Source organism: Heliconius melpomene, chromosome 10 (genome assembly GCF_056956725.1).
Source record: "Heliconius melpomene rosina isolate 202511_hmr_F chromosome 10, ASM5695672v1, whole genome shotgun sequence".
NCBI lineage: Eukaryota > Metazoa > Arthropoda > Insecta > Lepidoptera > Nymphalidae > Heliconius > Heliconius melpomene.
Window position 1 is genome coordinate 6,331,339 of NC_140398.1, and position 21,108 is coordinate 6,352,446.

General features: G+C 32.5%; 1 protein-coding gene across 2 annotated transcripts in view; it reads left to right on the forward strand.

The window, feature by feature from the left end:
- The window catches only part of sano (CABIT domain-containing protein serrano), a 72,792-nt gene that overhangs the window by 25,810 nt on the left and 25,874 nt on the right, over positions 1–21,108 (forward strand). The window contains exon 4 of one of the 2 annotated variants that reach the window (XM_085190941.1): positions 17,323–17,349. The exons of the other annotated variant lie outside the window; for it this stretch is intronic. The gene's annotated coding sequence lies outside the window, so the exon portion shown is untranslated. The remainder of the gene's footprint in view (positions 1–17,322; positions 17,350–21,108) is intronic. 2 annotated transcript variants of the gene reach the window in all.

Below are 21,108 nucleotides of genomic sequence, written 5' to 3' on the forward strand. Positions count from 1 at the left end.
GATTTCGATAGATTAAAATCAAAGAGCAATATATATTTTTTGCTATCCCTACCTAGAATGTAAAGTAATAAGCCGATAAAACTAATAACAGTAGACCGGCTTACGCAATCACCATATATAATTATGCCGACCGTACATTGAAGATCGCAAAACCAGTTACGATGTAATGGGATAGATGCTTTAACACTTGTTTTTGTACTCGACTTTCCTTAACTTTCAAGGCTTAGGCATTTTTTGCAGGCATATTTCTATCAAAAAGGACTGAAACGATTTTAATAAAATTTATTATGGAGATAAGTAGTTTTTAAATTGATTAAATCAATCTATTATTAAATTGATATGGACATAATCTTTTAACTTTAAAAACTTAATAAAAGTTTTAAAAAAATTGAGATTTAGATTTGTAGGTGTGTTCTATCACTATTTTGTTTTTAACTAGAAGTATAGACTCCACTTCGTCGAACTTAAAATATTTTTTCATTTGTTATAAGAATGCCACTTAAATTGAACGTGCCATTCCTCTAAAACGCGTACCTATTCATGTCAAAAGCTGCTTATTGGGTGTCAGCTTTTTGAAGTTGAAACTTTTTCTCGCAAAAATGGATCGAGGTCAAATTGGCAAGGCTTCTCTTCTAATGTTCTTAAAGCCCTTTTAACCTACTTGTAAATGGGAGGTTGTGACATTTTGTTTATTTTTCAAAGCTGTCGTGGCGATAAGAATTTGACGGAGTGTCTACTAGGTTTTCTCTGCCTACTCTGCCATCTGCAGAATACAGCATCACTATTTTATTTACATTATAAAACCAATATGTAGTTATTTCAGTCAGATAAAAGTGAATACGTAAGTAATTTAATGACACAGGGTTAATTAAATATTTCTTCAACAATCAGGATATAACGAGCTACAATGCTACAATTTGCCTTAGGTCTGAAGAATCTAGGTTAGATCTGATAGTACGATGACATAACACCGCGACCTGGAACAGTTCACTTGATATAATGACGAATTTACGAAACTTTGTCTCATTATAGTTATAATTATAATATTATATATGTAATAATTTTTATTTGAGAACAAAGTAAAAGATAAGAATTAGAGTTATAGCTTCGACTTCGTCCACTACTTTCTACGCTCGCTAATGGTATGTTTCGCTCGCTGTAACGTCAGTGAAATCCATAAGGAAAACTATATATGTGTATTATCGTAGGTATAACCAATAATTCAATTTTCCATTTTGTATGAATTTGCTTACAAATATAAATTTGTAATATTTTTTTGTATAGAATACCTTAAATTTTCACTTTTTCATTTTGCCTGAAGTACTTTGTGTATTCCGCAAAAGCTATAATACTAGCTTCTAGCGTGAACCTAAAAATCCACTACCCGAGTGAAAATCGAACCCGCAACCCGCTCTGCCCGCTGCGCCACGATCCCTGTTTTTCATTATAACACAAGAATAGCACTAGACGCATAGAAATGATAAAATATATGGGATTCAATACTAGTTCCGGTTATGATATATCACGCAATGTGGGAGGCTAAAATGCTACATACATATTTATCTTATAATTTCAATAGATTACAATATCTATACAAGAACTCGTATATTTTCTTGAAATTATATTACAATATTGAAATAGTGGGATTAAGTGTACACGAGATTATTATGGGTTCGATTCCCACTTGAATCGAATGTTAATAAAATTTGAGGCGTTAAGTTTCAATATCACGCAATATGTCATAATTGGGTAGGAAATTGACAAGGGATTGTTTTATTACCTGGTTCTCTTAAACTATAAAAAAATATATTAATATTATGACGTCATGGGAAGTGTGGGGACCGGAAGTATCTGAATGGGGGAGGGTCATAAATCTAGGTTACCAGGTTCCCTCTGCCTACTCTGGTCTGTGTGGAATACAGCATGAAGCTACTATGGCATTGAAATCTTTGTTTGTCTTCTAATATTGCGTATAAAAAACAATCTTTTACCGGATGCACCTATTCATATGATGATTTTTCGATCTAGATAAATAAATTAATAAATTAAATGTTGCACTTTGACGTATTAATCATTGTCAGGCAAAGGTCAAACAAATAAAATATATTAAATTATACTTTTTAATTAAATTTAAATAGAGCCGTAGAGGCGCAGCGGCTCAAGTGACTGTAGACGCGATAGTTATGGGTTCGATTCCCACTCAGGGAAATTAATTATTTAATATTTTTATTTTCTCGCTCTGGTAACGATGCAAAGCCACTCACCATACAGTGCCTGAAGAATTCGACGGAAAGTTGGGAACGGAAGAATCTTAATGGGAACGGAGTGTCTTAACATTAGGTTCCCAGGTTCGGTCTGCCTTCCTTGCAATGTGCGGAATACGCCGAGAAGCTAAAAAATATATATCGCCTGTTCTTATTAACATCAAAGCCCGTCAAAGCTTAAAATATATTTTTCATATACGGCCGTGGTTAATTATTAAAAAAAATAGTTTAATATTAAGGCTTTGTAGATTTTCATTAACCATGTTCGTATATAAAAAAATATTTCAAGCTTTTCTACTGCACATATAGTCCAAGTTGAAATCCATAGCCATTACGCTCACATTTACACTGTACCTACTATGAATTTGAACTCACGACCAATACACTCAGTCAAAGATACACCAACTAAGCCATAGTGATAAATAATGATTGTTACGCTTTCATCATTATCATCACGTCAAAATAAACAGCTTTCGTTGATATGATTATAGCAAATCTGACAATAACATTCGGCGACAGTAAGGCGGATTAGTGTGTTAAACCAGTTATTTTTTTATTAACAAATATATGTCTTTAAAAAAATCTTTCCAATTAATAAAATGTACTTAAATAAAATATTAATTAAAAATGTTTTTAAAAACAAGCTTTCTAGATTTTTTTATAGTGTTTTTAAAAATCAAGCCCTTTCATTTGATACTCATATTAGATGAGTTGTAAAAAATTTGTAATCCACTGTTTGGGTGCGACTATATCTTCTGCATGTCGTTTGACATTACACTTTTCAGCCAATATCCAGACACTGTGTGTTGAAAGGCGTAACCTAACGCCGGATTCCATTCTTTCCTAAGATATATAATTTCTCCATATGTCCGTATATTACACATACTATATATATTACGTACAACATTTTAGAGCTCCAAAGCAAAAATTAAGCCAAGCATAGATATATGATTCATGGCAGTGTTCTATGAAAGTAGCGAGATTTACGATTGTGAATATATTATGTTGCTATCTTTACTTCCATACTTATATTGTAAAGCTGAAGCGTGTGTTTGGTTGAATGCGTTAATCTTAGGAACTACTGGTTCCAAAGAAATAATCATTTTTGTATTGGATAGACCATTTATTGAGGAATACTGTTCCCTGTTCGTCCTAGCCTGTCTAAATTCTCTACTTACTGTACCTGCAGTCACTGTTGAACACTAAGAATGTGTCATACGCAACTCTTAGTTATTTCCATTGAACTATGGGGGTGAAGTCTTATTTAAATGCTTCTTCGAGTATAGATCTAGAGATCACATAGTTTTCTGGTGTTTATTTCATCCATCTTCAGCTCCTTTTCCTCGAGGACCTATTCATTTTCTGTAGGACTGATTCTACTGATATTTTATATTACTCAACGATTCAAAATGCTTGCAATCTCAAGTATTGTTTCAACAATGAATTAAAAGAATGCTGACAAACTGGATAGATATAATGGCTTTTAGGAATACAGGACAATCGAGAATTTTGTTGACAAGACAAGTTGCGAAATCGAACTAAAATTATAATTTTAATTCAGAATTTTGTCTTCACAACGAAAGGCTTGAAACTGGGCCAAAATGTTTCTGTAAGAATATTCTATACACAATTTTTATTATTTAGTGACAAGTTAAAAGTTTTATCTTTTTTTGTATATTTTTAGTTTTACGGTGGACAGAGGAAACCTGGACAGCTAGTGTTAAGACACTCCGTTCCCATTAGGAGAACTAAATCTACATTCCGCGGAAGTCTTAAGGTATTGCGTGTTGAGTAGCGGAACTCAACGACGCGCTTCGTATTGTTACGGATTAAATGAAAAGAATTCATTCCTCTAAGTGGATAATTGTTGGAGTATAAGCTGCTCTATGATGACGTCAAATTAACTTAAAAAAATTCCAACAAAAAAAAACAGCTTACCATTAAAAAAAAAATTACATTACCTCCAAACTAAATTAATTCTGAAGAAGATGAAAATTTTCAATTTCATAGATTTAAATAACAATAGTAAATTGCGTTATAGTAAATAGATGACAGCGCGCGCTCTGTCAATAGTAAGAAGACAGCCAAGCGATTACAAACACTTTCATCATCAATTGACTTCAAAATGGATTGATCGAAATTCTATATTGTTTTTTAAATTTTTAATTAAAGGTAGCCCTTGTTGGAGAAATTATACTCGTATGTTTCAGGCGAGATAAAACGCGGCGTTCGGTTCCGTCATTTATCACACAATGTTTCGAAGTTAGCTGTAAATTGGGAAGCAGCTTAAAGAAGCGCCACAAAGAAACTCTTATAAATAACTAGCGGACGCGCGCAGCTTCGCTTGCGTATTTAAGGGTGAATTCTAATAACCCTTGAAACATGTGTTCAATGAAATATTTTTAAGAGTCTAAATTCAAATTTTATAAAAATCGGTGGCGATTCAAAGATTTTTCCATACAAACTTTCAACCCCTTATTTGCACCCTTAGGGGGTGAATTCTAGAAAAACATGAAACATATGTTCAATTAAATATTTTTCAGAGTCTAAATATCAAATTTTATAAAAATCGGTGGCGATTTAAGAATTTTCCCATACAAACTTTCAACCCCTTATTTGCACCTTTAGGGGGTGAATTCTAGAAAACCATGAAACATGTGTTTAATTATATACGTTTAAGAGTCTGAATTTCAAATTTTATAAAAATTGGTGACGATTTAAAAAAAAATCTATACAAACTTTCAACCCCTTATTTGCACCCTTAGGTGAAGAATTCTAGAAAACGATGAAACACGTGTTCAATTAAATAGTTTTAAAAATCTAAATTTCAAATTTTATAAAAATTGGTGCCGATTTAAAAAAAATTCCATACAAACTTTGAACCCCTATTTCACCCCTTTAGGGTTAAAATTTTTCAAAATCCCTTCTTAGTGGATGTCCAGATTACGAAAGTAAACTTTTGTCCAAATTTAACGTTTCTACCATCAGCGGTTACGGCTGTGCGCGCGTCTTACCTCAGTCAGTGAGGACAAGTCCTTTTATATATATAGATAGATAATATTGTTTTTAAATTTGTATATTAAAAAATTTAAAGCACTGTATCCTCCTTATATTAATGTGATAGATGCATAAATTACAACTTATACGAGGAAGTCTGTATCAAGAATGTAGATGACCTATGACTGGTTTAAATATTTTTTTTTGTGAATGTTAGAGGTTAAGAATTCAGTCTGTAGTCGATGTTTTAATATTATTTCTTTTTCTTTATTAGTTACTCTATTTGCATTGTTTTTTGCGGAACTTAACACCGTGTTTTGCTTCTTTACCAGAGCGAGGAAGTAAAAAATATTTCACTCCCCCGAGTGGGGATCGAACCCACAAGTTGTCACGTTTACACGACGAACGTTTGAACGAGCTCTTTATATAAGTTTTCACTAAACTTAATAGTAATTTTAAGCATATATACCTAATATACATATATGTATGTATATGGGTAATAATTTATAGAGCAGAATTAAACACTATTGTAGTATTGCAAGATAACATCGATGTAGCGGTGTCCGTGTAAAAGAGTCATTGACCATAGATTCAGATCTTTTGAGTGACTGGTTGGTTGCTACGTACGTATTAGATTACTATAGGTGTTCACGTTTTGTACTATATAAACTATAATATAAAATAACGTCGTCTTAATTTTGTAGAGTTTATTACTACAGTACACAGTACACATTCACTATATTCTATTGAAAATAAATGTAAAACATCTAAAAGTATATACATTTATGGCGAATTTTAATGCAATATTTACGTATTGTAAGTATTGATCAAAGAATATAAATTAAAATTATTATTTTATTATTAAAATTTGAAATAAAAATAATTAGAAATATTTTTGTTGCAATGTCAAATTGGCGGAAAGTGGCGAACGCAAGTGTCGTAATGGGAACAAAGTGTATTAACACCAGGTTTCCAGGTTCCCTTTGCTTACTTTTCCATGTGTGAAATACAACGTATTCAGCTAAAAAAAAAAGAAAGGAAAAAAATATGTAAAAAGTCTAAAATTAATATACAAATATAAGTTTTCATAGTACCTATCGAGAACTAATCTTAGAGGCTACATTGGAACCGTTTATATTTCGATGTATCGATTTTTTATCATAACTCCATTCGATTGTTAGCATCGATACGATCTACGCATTATATTTAAATGGATTTTTTGATTTATAAAAAATATTACTAATCTTTATAAATAGTTTCATCATTGTAGTATTAGGAAGTATAGTTCCTCTGTTTGTATATATAATGTTCAAGACCATCTCATCCTAAGCTTAGTATTCAATTATTAAGTTTTGAACTTTAGCTACAATTTTTTCATGATAATTATCTATTATTTTATTTTAAAATCCTTAAATAAAAACAATAACTATATTATGTATAAAACAATTCCGTTACTGATTGTATAACAGACAATACATAAATGACAATACTGTACTAAGAAAGTTGAATTTTGGATGTAGTTAATTAGGTTTGAGAGTGTAAAGTAGAAGTAAAAGACAATTTCTTAGCTCAGTTCAGCAGCCATAGAAAAATATGGGATTTTCTGTTCTTTTTTCGCTTATTCTTAAAGTCCAAGTAAACAACGGTTCGGGCGACGAATAGTTTCATTAATGTTTTATTTTTTATCCTTTTATTTATATCATAATAATACTTGTATATTAGATACAAGTATTGAAATCGTAATGGCATCTGTAACTATGCAATTTCATAATATTCCTTTTGTTACAACTATATTACTCACACTGACTCGGCTTTAGGTTTCCATTTTGAATTTTAGGTGACTAATAATCTTGTAATTGTATCTAATAATAGTATTAATAATTTACAGAACAAAAGACAAATTTATTGTTGTAGATAATAAGGTATGTGGATTGTATCTGCTATAATAGTCGCGGTATTTTTTTTTATTTTTAACTTCATGCTGTATTCCTCATATAGCAGGGTAGATGGTGAAACCTAAAAATAAGACATTCAGTTCTCCACTTTCCCCTGAGGTTTTGAGACAGCTTAAAGTAAGATGCGTATAATATATAGCATGTAAATTTCCACTCAACAAAATTAATTATTTTATTTTCTTGCTCTAGAGCAAGTTACGGTACGTGGGAAACAGAGTGTCTTAACACTAGATTCCCTCTGCATATTTATCTATATGCGGGATTGAGCGTGAAAATAAATATATCTTAAAGACAAAATGTAAACGGTCTCCCAATCACCTAAGTTATCGAAAGGTCATTTATAATGATCGACTATTATCTCGCGACGTGTCTCGCTGTCTAACACTGATGTAGGTACAAAGGTGTCAATTAGTGCTTGTTTCACAATTATTCTACGCCTAGGAATTATTTTTTTTTTTTGTATAATAATAGCCTAGTTTTGCATACAATATTAAGAAAATACAGCTTTTAAAAGCTTTTGAGTGGGTATTTTTAAGCATAGAAAAATATTATATTAGTGTTTTCAGCATTTATTTTTATACTTAAAAATCTTCCCATTACCATGAATTTAATTTAGTCATCTAATTCAAATATACATTTAAAAAAAAAAATTTGGAGGCAAAAAGGTAAATCTCTTTGCTTCTCTACTATATAAAAAAATAAACAAAACTGTTTTATATAATAAACTGATGTGATTTGACAGCCATATTTCTTCTTTAAACGAAATGAATGAAGCCCATTAACTTCCAAACCCAAATACAGAAGCCAGTATGCACTTGTATAAAGACTAATCTATTAAGCTATTTAAGCCCACGCACTAATTAAAGTTAAATAGAACAATGAGTTAACTATACGCCTTTATATCTAAACTAGTTTATATTTACGGTTTCGTCCGAGTGGTGAAATGGAAATAACTAAGACTATTCTAACTGTCTGAAGTAATTCTCAGGTACCTTCAGTGGTTCTATAATGGAATTATCTCTTTTCAGCAGAACTGCCTCCCAAGGTGGTGGTAGCTTTCTGCTCATTCGCTTAAAATATATCTTCAAAAGTCTATTTGAGTATTATTTATATATTTTTTATTTTTTGAAAATACGTTAAAAAATACAGTCTCTATTAAAAAAAATAGTTTTCCCCAACAAATACATAATCCAATATAAAAATATATTTTTCAAATCGAATCAGTAGAAGCTGACTTAACCAAACAAACTCTTCAGCTTTATAATATTAGTTTAGATTTATTTAGTGTAAAAGAAAGTGAAAAAAATAAGTTAGATAATAGTTAACCAGTAAGGAGGACATAGAAAGTTTCTTAAGTAGGGTATGAAGTAAGATAGTGACAGTGAAAATAATATTTAATATAAAAAATGTTTTTTCTTTAGTTTGTTTGACATAAAAAAAATATAAAAACAAATATTTTCATACATAAATCAATAAATATTTTTTGTTAAATATTTTTGTGTATAATAAAAGTTTTGTTAACATAATGGGATACTAAAAAAAGTTTTTTTTTCTTCTCTTTGCTTTAAATATAAATATTGACCCAAAAGAGATTTATTAAACACCAATTGTTGTTTGTAACTTCATTTATGTGGACTATTCCCATATCCGCAAGAGTTTCGACAACTCGTCTCTTAGTGCCCACTCTCCTAAGACATGTCAAATTACAGCGTTCTACGCCGCACAATTGTGTCAGCGCGTTTCCTGTCAATCATACAATAACGAAACAGTTTAATAAGATAATTATAATTTTACAATATATTTTATTTTACGCTCTTCATTTCGATTTGGATAAATTTTATATTAGGTACGTTGGCACCAGTATAATCGACTCTACTAGGATAGAATAGGGTCTACAAAAGGCCATAAAATTTTCGAGATATTGCGTGTTGAGTGGCGGAACTCAACGCTACACGTTGTCAACCAACACGAAAAAATGAAAATAAACAAAATACAATTATCCAAATTGAATAAAAATTAAACAAAGACAAAAATAAACAACAAAAGCGATTCATAACATAAGAATGTAACTCAATCGCTTAAAAAAGAAAGTGAACAAAAATCAACACGTAAAGTAGTAGGTACGGTATAAAGTAAAAAACGAGGTCAAGTTAACGCATCAATTGTTGACAAAGAGTCAAAGTTGCTTAGTTATTTTATTTTTTACTACGTTCACGCTGAATCCCGCAGAACAGCGTAGAGGGAACCCCGTGCTAAAACACTGTTGCCCACGCATTATTTATTATATTTGCGAGGTAATGGGTGTTAAATCACGGAACACAACACCGCGTTATGCGTTGTTACCAGAGTGAGAACAAGAAAATAATCCATTTCCCTGACTGCGAATCGAACCTACAACCGTCGAGTTTACGGTGAGAAGTTATAACGCTGCGCCACAAGGGCCTCAAAGTTAAAAGACTTTTAAGAAAGAATTTTATATTCATTCTTTGCATTTGTTAGTTTTGATAAATTTGTTAAAGACATAGGTATATTTTAATATCAAGATGTACCTATTAAAAAATTATACGATTTAAGCATTTAATTCTCACTCCGTTTATTTTCTAAAGGCTATAGACGGCTTTAACGTTTTACTTTTACTTACGTAAAAGTAGAACTTTTGGTTTCACCATTAATCTAAATTTTTTACTAGCATATCTATATGTAAATATATCACACTGTAAGATGTTATAGTTAATTACTTAAATTTTCCCACTGTGTTAGGCTAAGCGCGGCGTTTAATTCCGCCATTTAATACGCAATTATTCGGGAGTTGTGCGGCACTAACTCTTTTTTTCAGAACTAAGAAAAGGTTTAATTTGAAAAGTAACCTTTTATTAGGGTTTCGTTTGTTACTTAGAGTCCGCTGTCTTTCTGTCTTTTCATAGGTGTGCCTCATGAACCTTAAGAGTTGACAAATATTTTAAGAGGTTCCCATTCAACTCACATGATTTTTTTGCCCTTACATATAGATAAAGGCACAGAACCCTTCATGAACGAGTCTGTCTCGTACTTGGCCGGTTTTTATTACAGATTTAAATCCACCATTGTTAAAAGTACTGTAGGTTCATACGGAAGTCAAAAGCGAATTGAGAAATTCTGCTTTCTAACGCCTCCGTACCATTATTCTACAATTAGGTCACAGTGTCTACGTTAGTTATTGTTATATTTTAACCGTTTGTTTATATCTTCATTAACTGGTTATGGTCTTAAATAACCATTTTTCACTTTCAAAGAGCACAGGTTAATGATACTTTCGAACGTTAGATAATTAAGTTTCTACTTCCTGTTTGTGGGTTAAAATTTAACATTTTATAATGTTCATAATTATGTACCTATATTTAAAAGACTTGACTATTCACGACGGTCGTGTGATCGATTCCCATTTACCCTAAAGGAATTGGTCTGGTAAGGAGACATAGTAGTTAATAACAAATAATGGGAAAAGGGAATGTCCAGAAACAAGCAGTGCCTTATCTTGGTTTTCTCTGCCATAAGGGGGAATACCATATGTATAAAGCGCAGTGTTGAGTTCCACCACTCAACATGCAATGGAGGGAAAATTGGGCGGAAAGTAAGAAGTATAGTGTCTTAACACTTTTTCTGGCTATCCTGTAATATTCGGGAAAAATCTGTATAAAAAAATATATTTTCCAATATTTTTTACCTAAAAGGCTAAATATTTCACGGCTAAAGCGTGATCACTATGGCGTGTCGTGTGAGGATCTCGAACGAAATGCATATAAATAAAGATGGTAGGTACTACAAAATCTTATAAACTACGAAAAACCATAAAATAGACCTTAATACTTACAGAATACGTCTTAAGTTAGTTTTTTTCGAACGTAAAAATAAATTTTGTCACACATGTTTTGTCACGTTATTTATATATTTTGTTAACTTAATTTGAGCTTTCTGTCTTTATAATAGAAGTCATTTTTGGACGTTTGTCTCATACACAAATTCTTCCATACTTTTGTGTTAAGAGGGAAATAGGGGTTCTTAAGTTCCTGAACTAAGGGTGGTTTATATAAACATAATGATTTATATGAGCATCAACATCGTCTGATTGTAAACGTGACAGTTGTGGGTTCGATGCCCTCCCACTCGTAGATTGACTATATTTAAATTATTTTCATTTACATGCTCTGGTAGACAAGCGCGTTGAGTTCAGCCAGAGTTTCGAAAATTCGATTAAAATTGGGGTAACGCAGTGTTTTAACACTAAGTACCCTTCAAAGTGGGCAAATGCTTAAAAATGCAAAGAAAAAAGCAGGGATTTTTACTTTAAGGCTAGATATAAAGAATCTAATGGCACTTGCAAAAAAAAATGCCTGGCAAAAAAAAATGCTTAACAATTTATGTAAAACATCCATCCGTTTATTCACGCGTTAAATCATTTCAACCGTAACGAGGAGTTGTCTAAAAATAGTATCACTCTATCATCATCAAGAAACCATCACCATAAGTAAGTATGTGGAAGAAAAAATGACGCTCGAACAAAGTACTTACCTATTGTTGTAATGACCGAGTAATGGAAGGACTTGGGGCTTTAGCGTGAAAGTAAATTAAAAAAAATACAGCTTCACACTGTACCCCGCAAAACATATGCGGGATAGTTTATAGCCTGGCCACAGTTATATAATCACAAAATAAATCGTCGCCGTCGTGGAGCAACGGCGCAAGCGTGCGGATCTAAACGCGACGCTTTTGGGTTCGATTTCTGCTCAAGGAAATGAAAATGCAAAGTGCGGCGGCGAGTTCCATCTGTAAGCACGGACAACACTAGGTCCCCAGGTTCCCTCTGCCTACTCTGCTATGTGAAGCTGCAACGAAGCTATAAAAATCACAAAATTATTAAGTCCTTTTTTTTTATAAGCTTGAGATTAAATTTCAACTAAGTACAAGTATATTTTTTAAATGAACATTAAACAAGAATATCAAATCGCAATGATGGAGTAAAGTACGTTATAAAAAAACGCAATCTTTTTGAATACATAACAAGTTGTCGCTCGCAACGGTGTAAAATGGAAAATTTTGTCTTTTCGGAGGAATTTCGAGAAATTCTTCGTCAGTGTTCCCCTACACGCCCTAACCTAACTACATGCCAGATTTGAACTTTCTATGTATAGCAGTTTCTTCTGTCGGTTGTCGGTCAGTCACTCAGTAACCGAAGACCTTAACATTTAAATAGAACTAAGAAAGATAATGCATTAAACAGGAATAAAAAAATATTCTAGATTCATCCTGTCTGACGTACATAGCAGGATAGGCAGAAGGAACCTGGGAACCTAGTGTTAAGACACTTCCGTTCCCCACTTCGAACTTCGAACCCACAACCCTCCTTTCCACGCTTACAAATCAATGACGTAACTTCCTCTCACATCTATCAATAATAATACAAATTATATAGACATATATATATAAATAAATAATTATTACCAGTGATCAATATGTAGGGAGCGTCTGTCTGTTCCTGCATTTTAAATTAAAAGTATGGTTCATATAACACAGTATGCATTTTAATAAGGAGATAGTAGGTACATTTCTCGATAAATAAAGCCTATAGTTCTCATGTGTCATGGTACGGGACGTTGAACTTTGGCGGCATTCGTGGTGTACGACATCGACTGGCTGTAAGCAGGATAGGTTGTGGATTCGATGCCCAGGATGAGAATAATAATTAATTCTTCAAAGTGGGCATCGAATGTACAATCATCGCAACTTAAACCATAAATAGATACTATTCTAACATTTCATACTACACTTATAATTTTTTTATTACATCCCATATCTTTCTTATTTCACTAATACACTGTATAGAAAAAAATATTATCTTATCTGAACTCAAAGCTAATGAAAAATACATTGCAACTGCACTACAAAGGCGTTCATTTTAATCTTTACTTATTTATTACTATTTTACCTCTATATTGGATTACTCGAATTCAACTTTCAAGAAGTCCGGGTCCATAAAATAATCGAGTGCCCTTTAAAACTAATAAGTTTATAAATATCATATTTTTCCCTCATTTATAAGTAATTTATTTAATTTTATGGTTAAAACGACCTTTCAAAAGTCCACGATGCACTTGAAAATTGATACGTCGCAGTAAGTTTGTATAGAAGTCGTAATATTTCGTAATATCTTTATGTTGAACCCCTTACATAGCAAGGTAGACAAACGGAACCTGGGAACGTGATGATAAGACACTTCCGTTCCTGGTTCTCCGTCGAATTCTCCTAAGCGTTGCGTGTTGGATGGCGGAAATCAACGCCGCGCTTCATCTTATTACCAGAGCATGAGTGTAACATATTGAAAATTTTTGAGTGTAACATATTGAAATTCATAACGAGGAAATGAAAATAATAGTTCAATTATTTGATTATATTATCTCGAGTGGGAATCGGACCCACAACCGCTCGCGTTTACAGTCGAACGCTTGTACCCTGCGCCATAACTGGACTCAACAGGGAATAGAGGAGAGAGAATAGAGAAATAATTCACTTCTCCAAGCGAGCATCAAACTGCCTTTTTCTGCCATGACGGCCTCGGCATCTTTTTAGTGTCATTTTTAGCTTATTCCCTTATCTTTACTGAAAAATACGCAAATATTATAAATATGAGTAAAATTTCTAAATATTATCATAAGCAAAAATTATTATAAACAAAACTTATCTCGCAAGTAATACAAACAATCTCTATAGATTTATACGGTTTCTTCCAAACCATTTACGGGAGATGAATCATAATATTGTAATTTAAGTACCAGTTTATAATGAAAACAATAGAATATATATGTATCACTATGTTTTTAGCTTTACACTGTATCCCGCATATAGCTGGGTAGGCAGAGGGAATTTAATGGTAAAAATGTCAGTTTGCCACCCCATCAATAAATTTTAAGGCTGTATTTATTTTACTAATTCAATTCTAGGGTGGGCACGGATTACACCCATGCTAATAACTGCCCTGAATGGGATTTGAATCCAAAACAATCGTATTCAGTGACTTACCAGCTGAGCCAGCCAGAATGTTTGTAGTTTTTTTCTTCCACACCATCTAAGGAAGATGAATCACAATATTACAATTTAAACCAGTTCGTAATAAAAACGATACAGATTCTAGAAATATATTGCATATATTACACATATCATTAACATTTTTAACATTGATATGACGCAGTTACGTTTTTTTAGCTCCACACTCAATCCCGCATCTGTAAGGCATACAAAGAGAACCTACCATATTGTATAAGGTTTGAGACATTGAGACATTTCGTTCTCCACTTTCCGCCCAATTTTCGAGACTTTAGACGGAACTCCACGCCACGCTTCATCTTATTACCAGAGCATGAGTGTAACATATTGAAAATTTCATAATTCAAGTAGGAATCGAACCCACAATTTCACTAGGTTCCTTATTCCTTATCTGATATTAGGGAAAAAGCGTGAAGCTGCTATGACATTCATATCAGATAAAACCGAGGCGTAATACTAGTTAACCATAATAATATAGTAAACTATATCATTATTATATACCATGATCACGAAGATGACAGGAATTAATACTGAACGCGACGTGAACAGACGTTTATGTGTTACGGTTTTCTAGTTAATACGATGGTTGGTGGTTGCGTGAAATAGTGCTAAATTGTTTATTATAATATATTCATATAATAATTTTTAACTTCATACTGCATTCCGCAATAAGTAGAGCAGGTGGAATAAACATAGTGTATAGACACTCCGTTTCCCTTGAAAGGAAATGAAAACAATTAATTTCATATCGGGAATCGAACTCATAACCGTCGTGTTAACAGTTAGACGCTGTGCAGGCGGCTTTAGTGAATTTTAGACCGTGGGATCTAAAATCTAGAAAAAAGAAAGAAAAATGCTTAATATAAGCGTACCTATGTAATTTAAACCTGTGACCTTTACCATTATCCTACAGCATCAATCATCTCACACGTTCTTTAATACCTTTTTCGTCTTAAATAACAACGTTTTCTATAAAAAGGAAAACGTGTATTAAAGTTAGTTATAAACTAATTAATATGTAGCTTGTGTAGACTCTGATGTGAGACGTGCTACTGAGTGTACAGCGATAGCGATAATATGAATAGCTGTAAATCACGCCAATACTATAATTTTATTTATTTAATGAGAATCTTTATGTAGATCGCATGATAACTTATTTCCTATTATTCGCATGTTCTTATATTGTAAGAAACATACTTTTCTAATAATTATTTAGCTTGTAAATACTTTAATTAATGTAGTAAAATCTATTTAACTGACACGAACTTTTATATTTTCTTTATTTATTTTTCTTCATAAATTGGTTTATGAAAATGACATCTGAAATTTGTTTAACAAGTATAAATCAATCAATAGATAATAAAAACTTATTGAATAGTTATTCTTTTAAATAAGTTTGTGGTGATTCAAAAGTGTTATTCCATGCTGCACAAGTGCAAAATTCTGTTTATAAAAAAAATACCAAATAAAAAAATCATTATAGTCTTCTATAGCATGTTAATAGTGGAACAAACCTTTAGCACAGTAGGCGTGTACCCATGGTAATGAACTACGGAGGTTTTTAATAGAAATTTTAAATTGCAGCGTTGATCTCAGAATTATGTTGCGCAGATATGAGGTCTTGTACCAGATTAGATATTAAAATATTCCTTTTAAAAATTACTAAAAAAACTTAAGCAAGGGTGAATATGAATATTTGTAGTGGTAAAGGGGCACAAGCGTGGACTGGAAATTGGTGGTGGGTTCGGTTAAATATTTTCATTATCCCCGCTCTGGTAACGAGGCAGGGCGCAGTGTTGAGTTCCGCCACTCAACATGTAATGCCTCCAAGACATGGTGGAAATTAGGGAAAATAAGTGTCCTAATGGGAACAAAGTATCTTAATGCAATTTTCAAACATTTCATATTTGCCATCATGGTACAGTGTTAGTGTTTAAATGTAAGCGCGACTGAAATTAGCACAGAATGTCTTGACATTGGATTCTTTCAGCCCTCAGAGGAAGTCTTAAAAACACTGATAAACAAAACCACTGTGCACGGTTGTATCCCTCTTATATCAGGAATTATTAATTCTAATAAATAAGAGTCAAAACCAGAATATAATTTTAAATTTTAATTATTTTGATGTATTAATAATATTTTTCATATAAAACAATTGAAAAAAACAATGTCCCTATGTTCTTGAACCCATAATCACTATAATGTCATACAATAAATCACAGTTACGTATACGTTCGCAAAATATGCACCTATGAGTCCTATAATTTGATACGCTCCATTTAAAATGTATACAAATTACAACTTTACTATCTTACGAATAATGCTTAATTTCTATTGAAGCTTCTTGAGTTGGAGCTTTTAAAAGCTACATACGATTTTCAACTTTAAAAGAATAAGATTACAGTTTAATTTTGAATGGTTTTAAGTAATTTTAAGTTTAAGGGTGGTCGTCGATCCGTGACGTCATTATTTAAAATACATGTATGGTAGACTATAGGTGAATAAACTTAAATTGCGTATTGTTATTATAATATATGCGTCTTGCCCACTTTGTCTAGACCCAGCTGTGGGATAGTACTGTTAAAAAAAATTATAACAAAAAAACGCGGCGTTGGGTTCCGCCACTCAACCTGCAGTGTGTCTATAATTGGGCTGGTAGAGACGAATGGTTTCCTCAGCCTTCTCGCCTCTATGCGGGATACAGCGTGACAAACAAAGTGAATCCCACCAAACTAGTTTTCATATAATACGAGACGAACGATGGCTTGAATTTTCAAAAAAGTTATCAGATATCATCTATAGATAAGTTTTTAACTTAACACTAACTCTATGTACAAACTTTTACTTCCCAAACTATATGGCCATGGAGATGGCGTGTTTTCATGTTAACATTAAACGTGATGGTTGTGGGTTCAATTCCCATTCGGGGGATGGATTTTTTAAAACATTTTAATGTCCTCGTTCTGGCAATTTCATATTTGTTTTTAATCAATTGATTTTGTTGTTTAATCATATATTTTTTGTTTCAGATTAACTTGTAACGAGCTATACAGAAGGTAATTTTATTTCTCTCCTGCTATTTACGTACTTCATTGTACAAACGAAATGATTTTTCCTGACTAGCTTTAAGTTCTGCTATCCAATAGACTATAACTACAAAATCTGAAGAGAGTGGAGAACGGAGTGTCCTAGAGACTAGTTTTCTTTAGCTTCACGCTACATCTAGCACATAGCATGGTAGGCATAGAGAACCTAGCATAAAATTAAAATATTAAATATTTAATTTCCTCGAGTGGGAATCGAACCTACCCATCGCACGCTTCCTCTGCACCACGACTGACTTCAGGATTTTTCTGCGATTCGAACTAAAAGCTTGTCGTAGGATAAGATGTTCAACCCCACAAACCAGTTAACTTATTAAGCCAGTTAAGTAACATATGCCGGTAATAGTTTTGTAATTGTGTAATTCTAAGCCGAGATTCATAGATTTTCCTTTTAAACCGTCGAACAAGTCTATGATACGATCTTTACAGGGACGCTCAAAGTGTGGGTATTTTTTTTTAATTTTGCAGCTCCACACCATATTCCGCATGTAATTGGCTCAAGCATATAAAAGCTAGTGTTAAAACACTCTGTTCCCCAAGTTCTGTTCTATTTTAGAATGGCTGAACTTAATGCTGCGTTTTGTTTTGTTACCAGAGCGAGGAAAAGAAAATAATTAATTTCCTCGAGTGGGAATCGAACCCACAACCGTTGCTCTTACAGTCAGATCCTTCGCCACGGAAACATTATCTTCTAATAAAAAAAACCCTACCGTAATTTTCTATTTTGAACTGAGTATAATTAAAATTAGTCATGGATATCCGGATATTGAGTCATTATTTGAATTGCGGAACCTAACGTCGCACTGTATTTACCAGAGTGGTGCATTAAAAAAAAGTTTTATTTCGTCCTCTTCGTCCTTTCGTCGTCTTTCGTCCCCTAAAAAAATAAGTAACAGAAATTTTGTATACCAAGAAAAAAATATTTTATATCATTCAATTAAATAAATAACCGTATTTATAATATAACTATTAAATAATTAAAAGTTAATAATTATTTTAACTGTACTGATACAGTTATCACTTATAATAATTAATAAAATTTTTTATGATACGTAATTTGGACAATTTAACTTTTAATTTAGAATAATCGATGTTTTTTAATCACTTATATGAAGTGAAAGGAAATAAGGCCATCGTATTGCTGTAAACGCTATGGTGGCAGGTTCGATATCTACTCGAAGGATTAATTGTATTTAATTTTCATATCGTAGTATTTTCATTTTCTCGCTTTGGTAACGAGGAAGCCACTCAACACACAATGCCTCAAGAATTTGGCGGAAAGTGGAGAACGGAAGCTTCTTAATGGGAACGAAATATCTTAATACTAGGTTTTCAGGTTCCCTGTGCCTACCATGACAAAGCACTGCGTTGGAGCTGCCATTTAACACACATTTTGTATCGAATTCGCGCTTAAAGTAGAATACGGAGTGAATTAACTCTATGTTATCTTTTTTGCCTGCCTTGTTAAAAAAAAAACAAGTGTAAATAAAAAAATAAAACAAAATTAACATGACACACATAAATGGAAGTAAAAAGTTAAATAAAATAAAATATTCAACAAGCTTTGAAAACAACTGTCGCGGCTGGAATCTAGTAGGTATATTTGTAAATGGTCAGGTCTGTCTAGGCAAGAAAAAGTCTAAATTCGAACTAGCTTTAAGCAATGCGGTCTGTCGTTGTCACTAGAGTTTTGCCCGTGACTTCACTTGACATCATGATGGGCAGTAATTTTTTTTTCAGATTCTCGTTGTTTCCTGCACATAATAAAGTAGGGAATAGAGGGAATTTGGGGACCTAGTGTTAAAACACTCCGTTCCCATTAAGACATATCCGTTCCCCACTTTCCACCGAATTGTTGCTTCAACACATAGTTGAGTTATTATTAAAATAGTTACTATTATTATTAACGTTTTTACTATTTAGCGCTTACGTCTTCATAGCTCGTTTAGTCGCTTCAAACTATTATCTGAGCATGACATTTATTTAAGAGGTCAAAGTGCCACCGGCATTTAGAATGAACCATGACATGTATGTAGATACCAACTAGATATTTAAGAGATCTGCTATTTGAGGCCGTAGTGGTGCAACGGCACAACGCCCGCGAGGTTGTCAGTTCGAGTCCCACTCGGGAGAATGAAGTATGTTATAATTTAGTTTCAAAATTTGTCCTGAAAACGGAGTGTGTTAAGACTAAGCTCCTCTACCTAGGCCTACAGCGTGAAGTTGAAAAATTCTACGTTGAGTGATTCAACATTGCATTTTGTCTGGATAATAAAAAAATATTGGCCCCCTCGAATGGAAATAGAACCCATGACCACCACGATAGCCTTGACTCGTAGTTTTTTTGGTGGTAAAAGCACCATCTTTTCTTATAAAAATTTTATGTTTTTTCAATTTTTTGCTACCTTTAAATCTAGTATCCAGGTCATCAAGGTTATCGAGGCTGTGACGAACATCGGAATCCGTGTAGGTAGACATCGCTTAGTTATAGAGATGTTTTTAGTTTTTATCGATATATTTCTTATGTCTATATAAGTATAATTATTGTTTTTATTTTATTTTTATGGAATAATAGCTTAATTTAGACTTTTTTTTCTTTCGTATGCTTAGCTTCTAGTAATTTTTTGACTCTCCAGGAGTTTTGCTTCTCGTTATGTACTATGCAGGAACTAACACCTAATTTTTTATTATAAGCAATACAAAAAAAACACATTTATTTTAAAATACTAACCTTACTGAAAATAGAAATCAAACTCTCAACCATGTCATGAGACATATTTATCAAATTTACTGATAAATATCAAAGATAATAATTTAAACTTTAAAACGATTATGAACTGTTGTTCATAAAACACTATTGCCAATATAATATTGATGATGCTATAACGGCCACAGACGCTACAGTAAACCCTGACATGTTCATTTAAAGTAGACTTTATGCTCGTACAATCGTAAATAGCTAATAGAGTTCGCTTACCTTATTCTATTTTGACGTTAATTGTTTTTACTATTTATAATGCAATTTAAGTAACTGGAATCGAATTGGCTGAATTCAGTGCAATTTCTACGTAGAGTTGTATTTTACTGTCAAATATTAGCAACTAAATATTTTTTTTAATTGTTTGTTTTGTAAAGAGTATTAAAGGTTACCTTCTATGTTTATCTACATATATGTATATTTTTTGTAACTGGGCAATTAACAGACACACAACAGAAACTATATGGCATAGAAACCATAATTAATTTCATGGAACCTCCATGGTGAGCTGTAGAAGATCGCAAAAAAGTGGAATTCCCGAATTTCCAACAGGAATATGAAAAATAAGATTATAAATTAAATTGTCCTCGCAAACGTCTCGAATCGAAACGAGACAAATCGGCTACGGCTCGTAGAGATAAAAAAAACTTTGTCCTACGACAATGGCGCTTTAGTAGCGATTTTAAAGATTAAATAAATATTCATAATTCTAAAATCTTAAAAAGGTATTGCTTTTTTTTAAATTTACTTACCTTTTTTAATCTCTTTAATATATCTACTTTACATAATCAAAAAATTAAACAAATATCGATAATTTTACACATCACTAGAAAGCTCCGCGTGGTAACACTTAATGTGTGTCGTATAGGTTTTGTAGGTAAAGTGACTGTCTTATACTAACCACTTAGGTAGATACATTATATGTAAATAAGTGTGTACAGATACACCGTTGT